Source organism: Salmo trutta, chromosome 36 (assembly GCF_901001165.1).
Source record: "Salmo trutta chromosome 36, fSalTru1.1, whole genome shotgun sequence".
NCBI classification, from domain to species: Eukaryota; Metazoa; Chordata; class Actinopteri; order Salmoniformes; family Salmonidae; genus Salmo; species Salmo trutta.
In genome coordinates, this window is record NC_042992.1 from 25,975,457 (window position 1) to 25,993,952 (window position 18,496).

The 18,496-nt window shown below is 45.6% G+C and overlaps 1 pseudogene; it reads right to left on the bottom strand.

The window, feature by feature from the left end:
• The window catches only part of LOC115175735 (AT-rich interactive domain-containing protein 1A-like), a 53,006-nt pseudogene extending 36,869 nt beyond the window's left edge, over positions 1–16,137 (bottom strand).
• Positions 16,138–18,496: the final 2,359 nt, after the last annotated feature.

Here is an 18,496-nt window from a genome sequence, read left to right on the forward strand (position 1 = left end):
GGGGTATGCTTTTTCTGAACGTCACATGCTAATGTAAAAAGCTGATTTTTGATATAAATATGAACTTGATTGAACAGACATGCATGTATTGTATAACATAATGTCCTAGGTGTGTCATCTGATGAAGATCATAAAAGGTTAGTGCTGCATTTAGCTGTGGTTTGGGTTTTTGTGACATTATATGCTAGCTTGAAAAATGGGTGTCTGATTATTTCTGGCTAGGCACTCTCCTGACAATCTAATGTTTTGCTTTTGTTGTAAAGCCTTTTTGAAATCGGACAGTGTGGTTAGATTAACGAGAGTCTTGTCTTTAAATAGCTGTAAAATAGTCATATGTTTGAGAAATTGAAGTAATAGTATTTCAAACGTTTTAAAAATTGCGCCACAGGATTCAACTGGCTGTTACGTAGGTGGGACGAATTCGTCCCGCCGGTCCCATGGAGGTTAAAAGGCACAGTCAACTTAGTGGAATTGTGATACAGTGAATTAAGTGAAATAATCTGTCTGTAAACAATTGTTGGGAAAAATGTATTGTGTCATCCACAAAGTAGATGTCCTAACCGACTTGCTAAAACTATAGTTTGTTAACAATAAATTTGTGGAGCAGTTGAAAAACGAGTTTTAACGAGTTTCAACTTCCGACTTCAACTGTTATTAACAAAATACAATAAATTGATTTAAGAAAAACAATCAAATTCAGCGGTTAACATAAAACATGTATTTTTATACATTAGGCTATATTAAATAAGATTAAATAAAAACTCTAATAGCTGCCCTTTAAAACATCACTTGGTGGTCTTGTGAGGCTTTCCTGTACGTAAAAACACTTACAACACAGCACATTGGTCTTGTATTGTTCTCTGGTAACTCGAAAGAGCAGCTGACCTTGCCCAGCAAGTACAGTGAGGGAAAAAATGAAAACAAAAGCCGTGTGGTGTCTAGCAGGGCACTTACCTTCTCAAGGACTCAAAGAAAACATGAGGAGTTGCAGAAAAGACCTGCATCAAACCCACCTGAAGTTGCGGTTGTGTGAGAGGTAACAATGAGACAGGACTTGTCTTCTCTACAGGGTGCTTAGAACACCAAACAGGCCTGCGTGTGACTGTCTATCAAACTAACAGGCGCATTTAAGCGGTGACTGCATGGAAGTGTGATGATTGAGAGGGTATGATGAGGGTATGATGATCGAGAAAGAGAGCGAGCAGGACCAACAGAAAAACGTTACCAACCTGTTGTCCGTATTGCATGCCACCCATGCCACCGGGGGTGCGTCCCTGCATGCCCATGGGGTATCTCTGAGCCCCTGGGGGTCCGTAGCCCTGGCCTGGGTAGGAGGCACCCTGTTGAGCCCCTGGAGGAGGAGGGCCCTGCCCCTGCTGCTGAGAGTAGGGGTTGACTCCACCGTACCCCTGGCCTCGCATCTTCCCTGCCTGGTCCATAGGGCTGGGGGGCTGGAGAGAGAGAGAGAGAGAGAGAGAGAGAGAGAGAGAGAGAGAGAGAGAGAGAGGGAGAGAGGGAGAGAGGGAGAGAGGGAGAGAGGGGAGAGAGGGAGAGAGGGAGAGAGGGAGAGAGGGAGAGAGGGAGAGAGGGAGAGAGGGAGAGAGGGAGAGAGAGAGGGAGAGAGGGAGAGAGAGAGGGAGGGAGAGAGAGAGGGAGAGAGGGAGAGGGAGAGGGAGAGGGAGAGGGAGAGGGAGAGAGGGAGAGAGGGAGAGAGAGAGAGAGAGAGAGAGAGAGAGAGAGAGAGAGAGAGAGAGGGAGGGAGGGAGGGGAGGGAGGGAGAGAGAGAGAGGGCTAGTAAGATACCAAGCATAAGACATTCATACATTTATTTCCATCTTTAACAAACATTGCAATAACTGTACTCCTGAATAAAATAATTTGAACCAACTGAACTTATTCAAATGTGATAAATTGTACACAAGCTTAGTAAAAAAAAATATATGTTTTAAATAAAAAACAAACTGCATGAGATCTCACTACGGTGTCCCATAACTAAGCCATGCCACCGGTGGGAAAAGCGAAACCTATGAGGGTATAGCTAAAGAATGCTAACAAAACACGATTAGTTTCCCACTAAAAAAAACTTGGCCATGAATGAATGAGCCCAGTCTATCCTCCCTCCATCCCTCCGCCAGGAGATCAGAATGCCAGCGGGAGGATAAAGTTACTTTCTGACGTTGGGGAGTGTTAAGGTTCCTAGGAAAATAATCTGGAGGAAATGGAAGTGTCCGTCTGTTTGTGGTGGCTGGAGGCCTGCCCACCTCTCAGCTGGAGGACTGGAGGGGAGAGAGACATCATGGGAGAGGAGGCCTGACCTTGGCTGCACCTGGGGTGTAGTGGCGGGGGGAGCGTCTCACACACACAAACACACAGTCGCCTCAGTAACGCGTTAAACACACCGACTGCGTCATAGTGCAAAATAGCACGCAGCATCATCTGGATATGTGCAACTAAAGTTCAACAGTCACCTTCTGCTACCATTTCTGTCAAGCCGTCTACACATACAGTTTGACGCATACCTTCTATAAATCAACTTCTGCACCACACCACGAACGTACTGCAACTGCCTCTGCAACGCAATGCTGCAAGACAAACGCAGCGTTTCATTGGAAATGAATGTAATTCTGGTGTACCAAAATGCAACGACGCTGTCGGTGTGTTCGAAGCGTCAGTCTGACTGGACTGGTGGAATACCACCAGCAGTGTTTCCCCTACTACTGAGAGCTGAGGGCGGATAGTTGGTATTGCTCCACTCTTATCTGCGTTGTTGGAAAAGGACCCGTATGAAAGCATTGCACTCTTAGTCTACACCTGCTGTCTACGAAGCTTGTGACAAATAACACCTGATACATCTGAGCCAGTCTGCCTCTTTTCATGTAAATGCCACCGGCGCCGACCGCCAGCATACAATCAGAGAGGATGCTAGTGCAGAGAGAGGATGCTAGTGCAGAGAGAGGATGCTAGTGCAGAGAGAGGATGCTAGTGCAGAGAGAGGATGCTAGTGCAGAGAGAGGATGCTAGTGCAGAGAGAGGATGCTAGTGCAGAGAGAGGATGCTAGTGCAGAGAGAGGATGCTAGTGCAGAGAGAGGATGCTAGTACAGAGAGAGGATGCTAGTACAGAGAGAGGATGCTAGTACAGAGAGAAGATGCTTTGAAGTACCAGGCAGCAGCACCTTGAGCCTCTTGGACCCCAAAACAGGTGGGCAACACAGACACAAGGCCTTCTCACTGCTTCCCACGGTTATTCCTCCGTCATGTTTTCCCCTGCCAAACCAAACCTCAGTCCCTGGTTATAGGAAGACAACCATAGTGTATTTATAGCCCAGACCAGAGAGGAGGGAGAGGGCAGTGTGCCTGAAACGTAACAGGTCCCAGCTGTATGACGTTTGAACCTGGGCCAGAGACTGGCTCCTCTCCTCTCTTCTTTTCCTGCTTTAATAACGCCGTTTTGGCACCGTATGAATGACACTGGCGGTATGTGGGAGAGGCTAGGGAACTGGTCCCATGGGGGGTGGGGTCAGCATACGGAGATAACACATTCATCCACTCCACATTTTACCTCCAGCCGGCCCAGCCACCCACAGGGCAGGCCTCTCTCTCCAGGGCTACCCCAGGTTCACAGACAGAGAGTATGTGTGTTACTATACTCCCTAGGGTCATTACAGGACCCCACCACAGGGAGCTATTCTCCTGTGACCGCACTTTTAACCCCGTCTGTCTCGGAGTCTGACTGGATGTGCAGAGGCAGCCAGCCACACGACCCTCTAGCTGTCCTCTGGCTAGAAAAGGTAAATACTGCCTGCAACCACTTTCAAGTTTGACGTATTAAAATGGTTTTATTCATTCAAATGAGGTTAAAAAAAAAACCCGCAGTCATTAGTTTACCAGCCTCACAGGGGTGTCATCCAACCCCAGTCAGGTGACTGACCATCCTCTATACCATTCTTTCATTGATCGGTTTACTAGCAAGCATTTCCTTATATTGTTGAAGTTGTTCAAATGTCTGACACACACACACACACACACACACACAGCCTCTGAGTCCGAGGCCCTCGGGGATCCCCTTGAGGCGTGTGCGAGAGAGAGAGATACTTGTCTTTTCATTCTCCTGGATGGAGGTCAAGGATTGTTATGGCATTCTGCTCCTTAACTCACCTATGGAGTACTGTACAACTGAGCAACAGTCTAGTGACTGAATGAAACGTGTTGCTTTGAATCGAATTACAGAGACCCGAAGGTCGGTATTTCAACGTGTCATAAATCAATTGATGTCCTCTACTTTTTCCGCCATGATTAATTTTACAATAGCCGTTAATAAATCCTACAATTTTCATATTTGTCTCAAACTATTAATTTGCACACAGAAAAATGACTGGTGCTACTGTAGGTACGCCTAGCATTAGCTAGCGCTAGTTGGCGCTACCTGCACCAAAACGGCAGTATTTTTCATCCTATAGCTGGTTCTACATCTTTTTTTAAATAGTGAGCCAACAGGTTTTCAGCATTCCCTGACTGATCAAACCTTGTTTTATCACGCTCCCTCGTCTCTCTACAGCAGACATACGGTGAGCAATATGTTTGGAACATCAAATCGCAACACATGGTGTCGGCACCGAAGTATCGTGATATGGTATTGTGAGGTCAGATGAGTTTGCAGAGGCATGTTTATTGTTGTTGTGAAGCCTTCGTTCTGAGTTCATGTGCAAGTGTGTTCACTTCTAAACTGACTGGTGAGAACGGCAGTAAAAAGATAGCGGCTGGAGACGTTCAAAGGACAGAGACTCTCTCCCTCCCTCTCCCCCCCACACGGTCCCTCTGAATATCAATTTCAATTCAAGGCCTTTATTGGCATGGGAAACACATGTTAATATTGTCAAAGCAAGAAGTAGACAACAAAAATGAACAGTAAACATTACACTCACAGAAGTTACAAAAGAATAAAGACATTTCAAATTTCATATGGCTATATACAGTGTTGTAACAATGTGCAAATAGTTAAAATACAAAAGGGAAAATAAATAACATACGGGTTGTATTTACAATGGTGTTTGTTCTTCACTGGTTGCCCTTTTCTTGTGGCAACAGGCCAGAAATATTGCTGCTGTGATGGCACACTGTGGTATTTCCCCCAGTAGATATCGGAGTTTATCAAAATTGGGTTTGTTTTCAAATTCTTTGTGCTTCTGTGGGAAATATGTGTGGCATACATTTGTCAGGAGGTTAGGAAGTGAAGCTCAGTTTCCACCTCATTTTGTGGGCAGTGTGCACATAGCCTGTCTTCTCTTGAGAGCCAGATCTGCCTACAGCGGCCTTTCTCAATAGCAAGGCTACGCTCACTGTGTCTGTACATAAAGCTTTCCTTAAGTTTGGGTCAGTCACGGTGGTCAGGTATTCTTCCAATGGTTACTCTCTGTTTAGGGCCAAATAGCATCTTAGTTTGCTCAGTTTTTCTGTTAATTACTTTACATATTGGAAATAATTACCTTTTTGTTTTCTCATGATTTGGTTGGGTCCCCCCCCACACACACGGTCCCCGATGCTCCTCACACAGTCCCCCAACGCTCCCAGCACTCTGTCCCCCTCTCCACCACCCTCTCAAACATTGTCCCTCCCTTGCTCTCTGCCCAGTCATCTAATCAATCGCTGTAAGGAAACTCCTCCCTCCTTTCTTTCCTCTTTCCCCCTAAAACTAAATAAATGCAATTAGCACATGGCTAATCTGCATAGAGGAAAGCCAGAACACTCTTGGCCTTTGAGAGTGGTGGAAGGGTTGGGGAGGGACTGATGATACTGGTGCTGTGTGTGTGTGTGTGTGTGTGTGTGTGTGTGTGTGTGTGTGTGTGTGTGTGTGTCGCGGTGGACTCAAACAGATGGGCTTGGGGCAGACGATAAACAAGTCCTGCTAATTTAATCCGCCACATGGCCTAGGATCTACACAGACTATTGTTCTGTTGTAAAGCCCTGCACACACTGACACACTCACTCAGGGGCCCCCCGCACTCAGGGGCCCCCTTAGACAGCTGTCACTGTCACTTACACCCCATGACTTCATGGTTGGCTTTGAGTATATCAAACAAGGACGTTAAGGTACTTAGAACAGCTACATCGAGCCAAAGAAATAACTTGCAAACCTACTGAATAGGCCTAATCCAATGAGTGTTCACACACGCTAAGGAAAAAAGAATACTCTTGCTTTCACAAAAGTGTATGAAGAGAGGAGCAAGAACAACCATAAGAACACTTTCTATACCAGTATGTGGGTCTTCATCCCTGTTCCCCTGACTATCACAGGCCTAAAGCAAGAGTTGGTGAAACACTTTACAAACTAACGCGACCACTAAGAAAAACAACGTCCATTAACAGCCTGCTGATTTTTCAAAGAAAACATTATGTCTGGTGGGCCAAATAGTCATTTGTCTGAGCGGGTCTGCAACCATCCATATCAGTTAAAGAGCTAAATGTAAACAAAAGGAAAGTTAAACCCATGCCATGTTCTCAATTAGCCACTTTCCTTCCCACCATATCGGCTGGCCTGCCACACTTACAACAACAGTGGTTAGAACTCCAAGCTGACCGCTACATGACTCTGGAATAAAACAAGAAACACACCTCTCCTGCTTGCTCTCCTAGGGTCTGAGCACACACGGACAGAGTGAGGCACCACACTACTATCACAGCAGTACACACACCCAGATATTCCTCCAGGTGTTCGCAAGAATTCTAAAGATCTACAGAACAAAACTACAGGTCGTCACACATCCCACAGATTAAAAACGCTTCATTTCAACCCCGTTGGAAGCTAACGGGATGAAACAAGGTTACCAGGCCTTAAGTTCTGAGCCTAAAACCTACAGAAAATATGGGAGGCTCTTATGATCACCATTCTCTTCCCTGTGAGCTGATCTTGTCCAGAGGTGCCTAGTCATTTTCTTCATTCGGGCCGGTTGCTTTCACTTGGCACCGGCCCGGATAAATCCCCTGAATGTTGAACTCTGCTATTAGACTAGATAGGCTACCCTTCTTCAAATGTAGTATTAACCAAATATTGTCTGCAAAGTACTGTCTGGCTTAGGTTGAGAGAAGAACAAAGCGGTCGGCCTTCACACACTAAACAATATTACAAGTTGTCTGACTTTCTATCTATTCAGCGACAACAAATAATTCCCCCATTTGACAGAGTAAATGGGGCGGCAGGGTAGCCTTGTGGTTAGAGCGTTGGACTAGTAACCGAAAGGTTGCAAGATCAAATCCCCAAGCTGACAAGGTAAAAATCTGTCCTTCTGCCCCTGAACAAGGCAGTTAACCCACTGTTCCTAGGCCGTCTTTGTAAATAACAATTTGTTCTTAACTGACTTGCCAAGTTAAATAAAGGTCAAATAAATAACATTTAAATTGTATTTGTTCTGACTTTTTCCTTCTTCTATAGGCAGCATATTAGGTCAATGATAGAAGATATTGAACAAGACCCTCCACTGGAGAACATTAACCTGTCACTGTCAGACCCATCTTCTAGCCAGATCACCATTCCTGACCTGAAGAGAGGCTAGGGGTGCTGGTGGTTGGACGAAGGAAGAAATGAAACAGGCTCACGCCATAGAGTACAACCCAAGATTAAAATAATTCAGCTTTTTGATTGGCCGACCAACGTCCCACCTCTGCTCGAATTTCACTGGCCACACCATTGTCACCAACCCAGAAGTGAAGACATATAAGCAGCTAATAAGGAATTATTTTGGCTTAGGTTTAGGGGTAATGTCATGGTTAGGGTTAGTGGTTAAAATCAATGTGGCCGATTAGGCTAACCTTTATTTTAACCCGTAGAGTGGGCCTGTTTTATGCATCAGCCAAAGAGGTAAGACAATCCCATGACGTCCCAGCCATATGGCCACAGGTCAGATGATGTGCTCAGTGTTTATAATCAGCCTGACTATCAGCCACAATGACCACAGTGGCCAGGATGACACCTTACGATAATAAGTGTGTTACTCAGTCACTATACTACCCAGAAATAACCACCTGAACAAAGCCAGCGGGGCCAAGCCAGGCAGGCAGAGAGGAACAGAAGGTGCTTAAGGAACTGACTGGGTCACAAGCCTAACCTACTAACACAACACCTGACTGGCGGTGATGTCATTCCCCCTAGTCTCAACTGACTCAAGTACCGGTAGTTGGTCACCGGTATAGGTAAGCACGCCTCAGAGGGGGAGTAGAACTGTTGGACTGGTGAATTTGCACATCCAGTACTTCAAATGGAACGAAGCACCAACAGTTAGCTATACACACACTTCGCTAAGCCATAGTTAGGCCTGAGGCATGCAAATTCTGGGGTCGTGGAGAGGTTGATGCATGGCGGGAGATAAACGCTGCAGCCTGCCACACCTACACCTGGACTACATGCTGGTGGAGGCTGAGACCCAAGGAGAAACGGTACTAACCGGTTTCAGAAGAAGAAAATGGCAGTTGCCTTGCCCTACCAGTAACTGTACCATTTAACTTTAACCTGGTCAATGATGTTATTCCCCAAAATGCATTGCAAGAAAACCCTCCAACGTCTGCTTTCCCACCCCTCATGAAGCCAATGGCATTTTACCACAGAGAGCTAGCCTGAGTCCTGAGCAGAGCTGTGTATGAAAAGCTGTGAGGTACAGTAACAATCTACCTACCCCCCCAGAATCAACAACTGAGACGACATTCCCCCCTCAGCAGCCACACATTTAAAGGTTAACCTGTTTCTCCATAAAACACACAATACGTTATGAAAATAAAATCTTCAGCACCGGGCTAGCTTGGAGAGAAGCATATTCGTACTCTAATCTAGCGCACTTTAAATATATATATATATTTTTTTACAATTCGATGCTTTAATTTGCTGTACATTCCAACCTGGACCAGAGTAACTGCCCAAGTTTGACATTTTGTCCAAACATGGGGAGACGAGGAATTTGACGACATTTTCAATGGGTTTGCCCTTTTTTTTGTGTGTGTAGTCTTAAAAAAATGCTAGCATTTAAGTTTTAAGCTGCACACCTTGTATGCGTCACCTAGTGGTAGACCACTAGCATGGTCCAAATCCCATACCACTGCTCTAAGGGCAGTGCTCTAAGGGCAGTGGCTGGTACAAGAAGAAGAGTGAATGATTTGAGGATGGGAAAAACAGGTAAAAAGTGAACTGATGAAGGCAGGTAACAACGGTGGACACAACGTGTGGAATGAGACAATAACGTAGGGTCACAGTAAAAAAATGAAGACGAGAGACTATCCTTCGTTTGCACCACCTCCTAGACTGTTGTTTCAGGGATGGAGAATGACTTCAGTACTGTGTTACTGAAGAGAAGAGACGGGTGGCACGTGGAGCAGGTCACTGAGAGAGGATCCTCCTGAGGCTTCTGCCACACAGGAACACAGACACACACTGCCAAGGACACACACACACACAGCTGTCACAGGCAGCCAAAGATCATTCACAAAAACACCCTCCCCCCCAGGGTATCACTGACACTCTTTCTCCCTCTCACACACACACACACACACACACACACACACACACACAGTGTTGTGAGGCAGCGTGCTGTCCTGGCCGTGTGGCTAATCACTACTCAGCACTGCAGACAGAGAGGGAGAGAAATTAGCGGAGAGAATCTTTGAGTGCACAGCCAGAATACAGTAGAACTGTGCTGTGTAGCCAGTCCACTGGCTACACAGCACACCACAGTCCTCACCACAGTCCTCACCACAGTCCTCACCGGCTACAGCAGTGTTTCTCAACTCTGGTCCTCTCCAGTACATCTTGGTTGCAGAGATTGACAACATTCAACTTAAAAATCAGTAATCATGCTCCTATCAATATTTACCTATAAGATTCCACAAACTGGAGAAGTCATCACCCGTCAGTATGGGCAGGCAAGTTCATAGTGCAGGGAAACAGACCAAAGCCGGTCGAACGGAGACTTCACTTGGACTTTGGTCCACTATCACATCAAGGCCCTCAGTCAAACGTCAATACCACAGACAGACACAACCTTTCTGTAGCTGAATGTGCTGTGTGGATCACTGCCATATGTCCACGTTGGTAGATACTATTATTTCAAGGTTTTTATTGTCACAAAGTAAATGGACACTAACCAGATTTGATTTCAGCCTGACGTGCGGTTCTCTCCCAGAAAAAGACTGGGTCTGTTTGTCGGCAGACATCAGAGTCAACCGTTAGGCTAGGTTTTACAACCAAAAGGACCAATTAGCTCACTGATATTAGGTTAGACATCTCTCACAGCTTCATCTTTGCCTCAACCGATCTTAATCAAGCAATTGGTTTCTCCATCAATCAATAAATTAATTAATTAAAAGCAACATTTGTCACAAAGTGATTTGCCGTAATTGGGACTAGACCCCAAAAGAGCGAGCACAGCAGAAAGGAAAAACTATTTTGCCATCTACTCCAAGTCCCACAGTCTCAGCACCACCCCCCTAACCTGGCCATAGAGCAGGGAAATACAGCGGTGAACTCTGTCCGCAGATCTATAGAAATACATGAACTCCAAATACAGAAACAACTGAAATGCATTAAAAGTCAGTAACATAGTGATATTGTAGCCTAGGAAGGCACAGCAAATGAATGAAAAGGCATCTAGGAAGCTGAGGAGAGGCAAAGGCATTTCTATTCTGGTGTAACAACCGTTGGAGCATGAGTTTATGTGAGCAGCACAATTCAAGAATAACATCTGTCAATCACAGATCGGATTTTAACAACATAACTTGATTTAACACAAGGCTCTCAGAGGAGATTGCCACTTGAAACTGCATAATTCTAATTTCTTCGAATCTCCAGCATCTCCACATGCAGAACCGTGGCTGAATGAATCACAGATTGCAGTCCTGGGTATTAAATTGTCCACTACACAGCCTGCATACAGGAGAATTAGCAGGAGTCCGCAAACACCTGAGAGAAAGAACAAACTTTAATGAAGGCAAACTTAAATCCGTTTTACCTCATTTCTACCAGCATGTCACGTGCAACCTGAGGGAGAAAATAAACTCTACACCACCTTTACTCGACACAGAGACGCGTACAAAGCTCTCCCTCGCCCTCCATTTGACAAATCTGACCATAATTCTATCCCCCTGATTCCTGCTTACAAGCAAAAACTAAAGCGGGAAGTACCTGTGACTCGCTCAATACGGCAGTGGTCAGATGACGTGGATGCTAAGCTACAGGACTGTTTTGCTAGCACAGACTGGACTATGTTCCAGGATTCATGCAATGGCAGTGAGTATACCACCGCAGTCACCGGCTTCATCAATAAGTGCATCGACAATGTCATCCCCACAGTGCCCGTACGTACATTTCCCAACCAGAAGCCATGGATTACAGGCAACATCAGCACCGAGCTAAAGGCTAGAGCTGTTGCTTTCATGGAGCGGGACACTAATCTGGATGCTTATAAGAAATATCGCTACACCCTTAGACGAACCATCAAACAGGCAAAGCATCAATACAGGACTAAGATTTAATCGTACTACACCGGCTCGGAGAGCGTCGGATGTGGCAGGGCTTGAAAAATATTACGGATTACAAAGGGAAACCCTGCAGTGATCTTCCCAGTGACGCGAACCTACCAGACAAGCTAAATGCCTTTTATGCTTGCTTCGAGGCAAGCAACACTGAAACATGCATGAGAGCACCAGCTATCGCAGATGACTGTTTGATCACGCTCTCCATAGCCAATGTGATTAAGACCTTTAAACAGGTAAACATTCATAAAGCCACGGGGCCAGACGGATTCCCAGGGCGCGTACTCAAAGCATGCACGGACCAACTGGCAGGTGTCTTCACTGACATTTTCAACCTCTACCTGACCGAGTCTGTAATACCTACATGTTTCAAGCAGACCAACATAGTCCCTGTGCCCAAGAACACCAAGGTAACCTGCCTAAATGATTACCGCCCGTAGCTCTCACGTCAGTAGCCTGAAGTGCTTTGAAAGGCTGGTCATGGCTCACATCAACGCCATCATGCCTGAAACCCTTGACCCACTCCAATTCGCATACCGCCCCAAGAGATCCACAGATGACGCAAACCATCTCAATCGCATTCCACACTACCCTTTCCCACCTGGACAAAAGGAACACCTATGTGAGAATGATGTTCATTGACTACAGCTCAGCGTTCAACACCATAGTGCCCACAAAGCTCATCACTAAGCTAAGGACCCTGGGACTAAAGACCTCCCTCTGGATCCTGGACATCAGACGGGCCGCCCCCAGGTGGTAAGGGTAGGCAACAACACATCTGCAACGCTGATCCTCAACACTGGGGCCCCTCTGGGGTGCGTGCTTAGTCCCCTCCTGTACTCCCTGTTCACCCACGACTGCGTGGCCAAGCACGACACCAACACCATCATTAGGTTTGCTGACGACACAACAGCCTGATCACCAACAACAAGACAGCCTATAGGGAGGAGGTCAGAGACCTGGCAGTGTGGTGCCAGGACAACAACCACTTCCTCAATGTGAGCAAGACAAAAAGGAGCTGATCGTTGACTATAGGACAAGGAGGGCCGAACAGTCCTCCATTAACATCGACAGGGCTGAAGTGGAGCAGGTCGAGAGTTAAGTTCCTTGGTGTCCTCATCACCAATGAACTATCATGGTCCAAACACACCAAGACAGTTGTGAAGAGGGCACTACAACACCTTTACCCCTCACGAGACTGAAAAGATTTGGCATGGGTCCCCAGATCCTCAAAAAGTTCTACAGCTGCACCATGGACAGCATCCTGACCGGTTGCATCACTGCCTGGTATGGCAACTGCTCGGCATCTGACCGGGAGCTGCTACAGGGGGTAGTGCGTACGGCCCAGTACATCCCTGGGGCCAAGCTTCCTGACATCCAGGACCTATACACTAGGCGGTGTCAGAGGAAGGCCCAGACAATTGTCAAAGACTCCAGTCGCCAAAGTCATAGACTGCTACCGCACGGCAAGCGGTACCAGAGTGCCAAGTCTAGGACCAAAAGGCTCTTTAACAGCTTCTACCCCCAAGCCATAAGACTGCTGAACAATTAATCAAATGGCCACCCAGACTATTTACATTGACCCCCTCCCCCTGTTTTTACACTGCTGCTACTCGCTGTTTATTATCTATGCATAGTCACTTTACAAATTACCTCGACTAACCTATACCCACGCACATTGACTCGGTACCAGTACCCCCTGTATATAGCCTCGTTATTGTTATGTAATTTTCTTGTGTTACGTGATTTGATGACAAAAAATATATATTTCAGTTTATTTAGTAAATATTTTCTTAACTCTATTTCTTGAACTGCTTTGTTGGTTAAGGGCTTGAAAGTAAGCATTTCATGCTAAGGTCTACACACACCTGTTGTATTCGGCGCATGTGATAAATTAAATTTGATTTGATAGTGTCTTTAAGACAGGTATTCCACGAGGCATCATGCAAGTCTCTGGGGGGAGAATAATAAAACTGAATAATTAAAATGGTGGTACAGTAATCGAAGAGGGTAATGAACCACCGAGCTAACCAATAACTTGTTTAAAATGTTGATTTAATGTTCTATAATGTTGAATATTATATTTAGGGCTAACAACTGCAAATGACAATTGCCAAGAAACAGAAATCAACAAATTCCATCTAAACTTCAATGGATAGAAATTACAAATAGGCCTTGCTATTCAATATTCAGGAGGTCAACGCTATTGCTAGCCTACACGTGGTTGATGATATTCTAAAACTGGAATACACCATTTGTCTGTTGACATGGTTACACACTATGCAGCATCACATGTGAAAGTAATCATAGTAACCCAGTGAACAAAGCAGTGACACTTGGCTGACACCTTGGCTGCTTGTAAACACTACAACTACTGCAGCCATCAGATTCTCCTCACAGAACACAAGTCAGATTCTCCTCACAGAACACAAGTCAGATTCTCCTCACAGAACACAAGTCAGATTCTCCTCACAGAACACAAGTCAGATTCTCCTCACAGAACACAAGTCAGATTCTCCTCACAGATTCTCCTCACAAGAACACAAGTCAGATTCTGAAACCCACTGTAGAACACAGAGCACCAGTCAGATTCTCTCAAAGAATACAACACATTCTGAAACACACTGCAGAACCACAGAACACCAGTCAGATTCTCAAACAGAACCACATAACCTCCTGTCTCTCCTCTACAAGATTATCCTAGATCAGCTAGGGAACACTATTCTAGCATGGGGGAAACAAGCCCACACCTACTCCCTCTGCTGTTCCAGAGTCAGCACTAGAGTTCTGCCACATCTCCCATCTGCCTGTGGAGCAGTACATGCATGTAGAAGTATGAACACCAGTAATTTTGCATGAAGGCTACGGCTGAGATTTTACCTAAATGTACACTAAACAAATTTAGCTGTACTGTATTATTTGAGTGGCAGGCAATACAGTCATCATGCAAATACTGCAGAGGGACTTACACAACAGTGTTCAATGAAACCACCCATAAAGTATATTTTGCACACTGGTTATTTATTTAGCATGCTTGGACACACGCATTACAGCTGAAATGTAGGCCGCTGCATGCTGACCACAATACAAATACATATTTTGCTTGCATATCAAGTAGGCTGTATGTCATGCATAGACGGTTAAACAGGCTAAAGCGCGTGAATAATATGCGTAATGTCATCTTGACACTGCCAGGGTACATGAGCTGATGTGGGTGATTTCTACAGCGTTACATTGGACGCAATTACAAATGGCCAGGAGCAGGGGATGGGGAGCCAATCAGATCTCAGCTAGCATGTCAACCTAAGACCAACTGTCTCCTGGCTTTGACAGAAGGATTTTACCTCCATAATTCAAATCCCAAAGCAAAGCAATCTGCTCGTTCTCAAATCACTGGCCGTGTTTACTACCGGTACAGAGACAACTCCGGAATACAGGGGCAAAATATAACGTCTCTCTATCGTTAACTACAACGTAACAATCGGAACAATCATCAGAAGATACAATATAACAAGCTGGCGGGGAAAATGTTGCAACTGAAAGATAGATATTTGCTACATTTACAAAACGTCGACCACAGTCTGGTGTACTTTTAGATATACAATCCGTTCTGCTTGCTTCAAACAAACTATTCCAATATAATCTTACGTCATGTGTCATTTACATCTTGCCGTTTAAAATAGGTGTGAAAGCTTGCAACAAACTTCAGGGCTACGTGGAGTGGATATAGCATACAAATACAATTTGCAGTGATTCGTTAGCTACATAGCTAACGTTAGCTGGAGAAATAACTGTCATTGCGCTTATACAGTACACGCTTTGCTAAGAAAGAAAAATACACATTTAGCCTTCCAATTTCTCCTCTCAAACTTGTCCCCTTTGCCCCTGACCAGGCAGAAGCTTCACATCTTTACCAGCTCGGTGAGTTTGGTATTTTAGCACAGACGTGGCTTGTTTCTCTGTTTAAATACTCTTATAGGAGGTGGTGTAAGGAGAAAACAGAGGCAGCCATTTTAGAGAGCTACCTAGCTAAGCTACATAGGCAATGGCTGTTCCATTGCAACCCTTCACTGCTACACAGAGCTGCCTGCAACTTGCTCAAAGTGCACCAGTACTGAGAGAAAAGTTTACCTGGTTTCTGTTCAGAGGTCCCGTGTTCCCAGGTCCCGTGTTCCCTGGGCTCATTGGAGGCGGATGGTGGGTCCTTTGTTGCCAACCCGGATGGCCCCCACCATACTGACTGCTGGCCATATCTGCTGCTCCCTTGCTAGCCCCTTCCTGGTTACTATAGTCTCCTTGTGGGTAATTCTGGTAGGTCCTCGTTGAGCTGGGAGACGTTAGGAGCTGATTTAAAGTCGGGGTAGACGTGGGTTGTAGGTTTCCTATGTTATACCTCTGATTATTGTACGAGGCAGCCATAGCTGTAGTTCCGCCTGCTGGCTGTTGCTTGCCTGGCTGCCCCCCAGCCGCCGGGGGCTGGTTATTACGCGGGGAATTCATGGCGTATCCTTGGCCCTGATAAGAAGTCCGGTTCGGGAAGGGCTTGGTAGTTGTTTAAATGGTTGGGGAAGCCGTGCTCGTGTGAGTTGGGCGGGTATGGGTCCATCATTTTACCTGGCTGCACTGCCGGCCCCCGCTGCAGATGCATGCCAGGGCTTTGTTGTCCGCCATGTTGATGAAAAGGGGCCCCGGCTGTAGTGCTGGTTGTAACCGTAAGGAGGTGGAGGGAATGAGCCCTGGTGGTGATGGCCCATCCCGGGGTGGTTATTCCCCTCCGGTCCCCCAGTATCATTCTGGTTGTTATTATTATTCACCCTGGACGAATTCCCGTTCCCGTTCTTCATGTCAGGCTCCCCTCCTCCCCCTACATTTCCAGCATCGGCCCCGTCCTGCAGATCCTTCTGTCCCGGAGATCCGTTGTCAGATCCCGGTTCCTTATTTACATGTTGTTTCTCTCCCGGTACCGACTCCTCCAGTGGGTCCCGATCCGGCTTTTTAAGTTCGGATGGCGGCTAGTGTTGAGAGTGGCGACGCTAGCGACCTGCGCGGCCATTGATATCCCTCTGCCTCTCACAGCGAGTCACTCACAATCGAGCTCTCTGAATAGCATTGAACATAAATACAAATTGTTATAACAATGTACCCGTGTCCCGGATCATTCCCACCTACCTCCGGACCGAATCCGGCATCCACTCCCGTCTCCGATTTCGACTGGAAAGTTACTGGAAGAATATAAATAAGGATCCAGGGGAATTAAATTAACCAACAGAGAATTGGGAAGGCTTCTCTACAGAACGAGAGTGTGAGCAAGAAACCGACCAAACCAGCACGAGGCTCCGCGAGACACAGCCATTTTACTGAAGCGTTCAGATGAACGCAAAACACGGAGCGGATTCATTTTCCAGTAGGTAGGAGCGGCTAGGCTACAACAAGCAGGGATAAAGGATGTATTTGTTATTTTGAAGGGGTTATAGAGCTAGTCTAGAGAGACTATAGCAGAACTGATAAAAATGTGACATATAAATGGAACATAATTCAATAACATTCAGCATTTCGGCTATTTTGTGGACAACCACATCATCTGTAAATCATAAATTATTTCCATTACAGTTCTATATAGATTTGTCTTAAAGCTTCAAATCTGCATAGTTATAATGCATTTAGTTTTCATTTTATACAGAGTAAGACACACATATGAATATGTTACTGGGAGACTATATAATTCTACACACAATATAAGTCTATGTTTATAATTGCATCGTATCAACAATATATTCACACAGTTACAGAGTATTAAGATGGGATTGACTCCTGCCATGTGCTGAGAGAGAACGAAAGGACCTAGCATAAGCAGAGGGCTTGATATGTGGAGAGGAAAGCAATAAATTATAGTGGTTGTGTGTGAGAGAGAGAGTGTGTAATGTTTACTGTACCATTTTTATTGTTTATTTTCACTTTTGTTTATTATCTAATTTCACTGCTTTCGCAATGTAAACATATGTTCCCATGCCAATAAAGGCCTTTGAATGGAATTGAATTGAGAGACAGAGAGAGAGAAGAAGGATAGAAAGGAAGAAGGATGGGGGATGGACTGAGCCAGTCACAGAGCAGGAAGTGAAGATAAAAAAAGAGAAAACAGAGTGAGAGAGAGAAAACAAAATTGAAATAGAAATTGAGAGAAAACAAACAGTGTAAGCCACTGAGAAATCTACATATGATGCTATAGTCTAAAGCAAAAATTAACCGTTATAAATCTGTGTGTGGTTTCGTAGAATAGCTATAGGATAAAATCAAGAGGAGATTTTGAGAAGAATAAAGTAAATAAGTCAAATGACAACAGCCACGCTCTCCTCTTCTCCACTCTGCTGCTCTCCCTCTCTCTCTCTCTCTCTCCCTCCCCACCCCCCTCTCCTCATTCTCTCCGCCTGCCTGCCTGCCTCGTGTTCTCTCCTAGCAGCAGCAAGCCTCTCTCTGCTTGCAAAAGCAGCAGAACTTTGCTATCAGCGCATGGGGGATGGGCAGCGCAGGCACAGCTCAGCACAGCCCTTTTCTCCTCTACAATGCAGGGCTTTCTGGCAACGAGTTACACCCGGCCAGGCTCATACTACTGACTAGCATTGGAAAGGGGGATCCCCTTAGTTTAAGTTTTGTTCGTTTTTTTTTCTTTGAATGTGCATTAAATGGGAGGAAGGACGACAGGCTGTAAAAGGGGGGAGGGAGGTTGTGGGGGTGGGGGCCAGAAGCCTGACTGACTATATTGGCTAGGGAGGGAGGAGTGTTTGCTGTGTGCTGCTAGAATATAGAGAGAGGCAGACAGAGGAGAGGGGGGGTTTGGGATCTTCTTTTTTTTTCTTTTCAGCATAAACTTGGTGCTTATCATAAGGGGGGCCCTGTCTATTTTTTACCCCTCCTGTCCTATTTTCCACCCTCCCCCCCCAATTCACTGATATATAGTCTGTTCACACCTGGTTTTAAATATATTTTGTC